General features: G+C 34.4%; 1 non-coding gene across 1 annotated transcript; it reads right to left on the minus strand.

The window, feature by feature from the left end:
* Positions 1–229: 229 nt before the first annotated feature.
* LOC115993411 lies at positions 230–336 on the minus strand. The gene has a single exon (XR_004092952.1). It is a non-coding gene; the product is annotated as a small nucleolar RNA R71 (small nucleolar RNA).
* Positions 337–2,436: the final 2,100 nt, after the last annotated feature.

The raw sequence follows: 2,436 nt of genomic DNA on the forward strand, positions 1-2,436 counted from the left end.
GATTCTGAAAATCCTTACCTACACTTTAAGGAATTTGAGGAGGTATGTTCTACCTTCTATGATCAATCATGTAATGAAGAGACCATTAGGTTGAAATTGTTTCCTTTTTCTCTTAAAGACAGGGCAAAAACTTGGTTTAATTCTTTGAGACCTAGGTCAATTAGTACTTGGCATCTCTAGAGATGCAAACTAAGTTTTTAAAGAAATTTTTTCCAATTCATAAACTAATGAACTTAAAAGACAAATAATGAAATTTTCACAAAAAGATAATGAGACATTTTATCAATATTGGGAAAGATATAAAGATTTGCTTAATGCTTGTCCACATCATGGCTATGAAACTTGGCATATAATTAGGTTTTTTCTATGAAAGTTTAACTCCAAAGATGCGCCAATTTGTAGAGATGATATGCAACAGAGAGTTTTTGAATAAAGATCCTAATGAGGCTTTTGATTATTTTGATCTCTTAGCTGAAAATGCCCAATCTTGGGATACCATTGATACCTCAGATAGGTTTAGAGCATCCACCAACCCCTCTGGGGGTGGTAAGTACCAACTTTGAGAAGATGATGACCTTAGTGCTAAGATGGCTAGCCTAACTAGGAAGCTTGAAGCCATGGAATTAAGGAAGGTCAATGGAATCAATATTGTGCCTAAAATTGATGAAGTTTGTAGAATTTGTGTGACCATGGAACACCCTACCAATGAATGCCCTACAATTAAAGCTTTTAAAAAGGTGTTTTCATGATCAAGCAAATGCTATGAATATGGTGAAAAAATCATACCCTTCCCCCTATTTAGAGACATACAATTCAGGGTGGAGGAATCACCCAAATTTTAGTTAGAGGAATGATAATGTGGTTGCACCTCCTACACATGGTTCTTCAAATTTTGTTCCCGATAATCCCCCTCCAAAGAAGAGTCTTGAGGACACTTTGCAACAATTCATGCAGACTCAATCCACCATTAATAATCAAAACTCACAAGCCATAAATGGCATTAGGAGCACTCTCACTAAATTGACCACATTCATGAGCACAATAGAAAAGGGTAAGTTTCCATCTCAACCACAACAAAACCCCCAAGGTCAATTTTGTGTTAATGATTACAGTTCCTCTAAAAATAAAGTGAGTCAAGTTAAATTTGTAACTACTCTTCTAGCGGAAAAATCATTGAAAAAGATATTCCCAAAGGCAATACACATAATGAGTCTTCCAAAATAAAGAGTAGTGATGAAGTCCTTGAGCCTAAATCTAATGAAATTGAAAGATGTCCTATCCCTGCTCCTTTTCCCCAAAGGTTGATTTCCCCTCAAAAAGTGAATTAAAATTTTGAAATCCTTGAAGTGCTTAAGCAAGATAAAGTGAACATTCCTCTTTTGGATGCCATGAAGCAAATTCCATTATATGCTAAATTTTTGAAAGATTTGTGTACTGTTAAGCGTTAGCTTAATGTACATAAGAAGACATTTTTGACTGAACAAGTTAGTTCAATCATTCAAAACAATAGACCTCCAAAGTTTAAAGATCCAGGCTGTCCCACTATTTCATGTGTGATTGGTAATTCAAAAATAGAGAAAACTTTGCTTGCTCTTGGGGAAAGTTTGAATCTTTTGCCATATTCAATGTATGAGCAATTAGGTCTAGGTGAGTTAAAATCCACTTCCATAATTTCACAACTCGCCGATCAATTTGTGATTGTTCCTAAGGGTGTTGTTGAAGATGTTTTGGTTCAAATGGACAAATTTTATTTTCCTGTTGATTTTATTATTTTGGACATGCATCATGTTTCCAATGCTAATTCTCAAATATCTGTGATTTTAGGATGCCCATTTCTTACAACTACTAATGCATTGATAAATTGTAGAAATGGGGTCTTAAAATTATCTTTTGACCCTTGAGCTTAATATTTTTAATAATTGTAAACAAACTAGGGATGAAGAGGATGTGCATGAAGTTAACTTGATTGAAACAATTGTTCGAGACCAAACATTAGAAACTTGTTTAGTCAATTCATGTGATTTTGACTTTGATGAGAATTCTGAAATTGCATACATTCATTGTCTCTTGGAATCTGCACAAGAATTGGAAGAGAGCAATTGGAAATTGAAATATAAGGAGTTGCCACCTTGTGAGATAAAGTTGTTGCCATCTAGTGAGCAAGTACCTAAATAGGACTTGAAGCCCTGGCCAAATGATCTCAAGTATGCTTTTCTAGGAATTGATGAGACTTTTCCTATGGCAATATCTTTTGAACTTGGTTCCTTGCAAGAATGTAAGTTATCAAATGTTTTGAGTAAACATAAGGGTGTCAAAGGAAGGAACATGGCTAACATAAAATGACTTAGTCCATTGGTATGTACTCATAGGATTTATTTAAAAGACAATGACAAACTATCTAGGAAGATTAAACAAATTTTGGAAAAGACGGTTAAC

Source organism: Quercus lobata, chromosome 5, assembly GCF_001633185.2.
Source record: "Quercus lobata isolate SW786 chromosome 5, ValleyOak3.0 Primary Assembly, whole genome shotgun sequence".
Taxonomy (NCBI): Eukaryota; Viridiplantae; Streptophyta; class Magnoliopsida; order Fagales; family Fagaceae; genus Quercus; species Quercus lobata.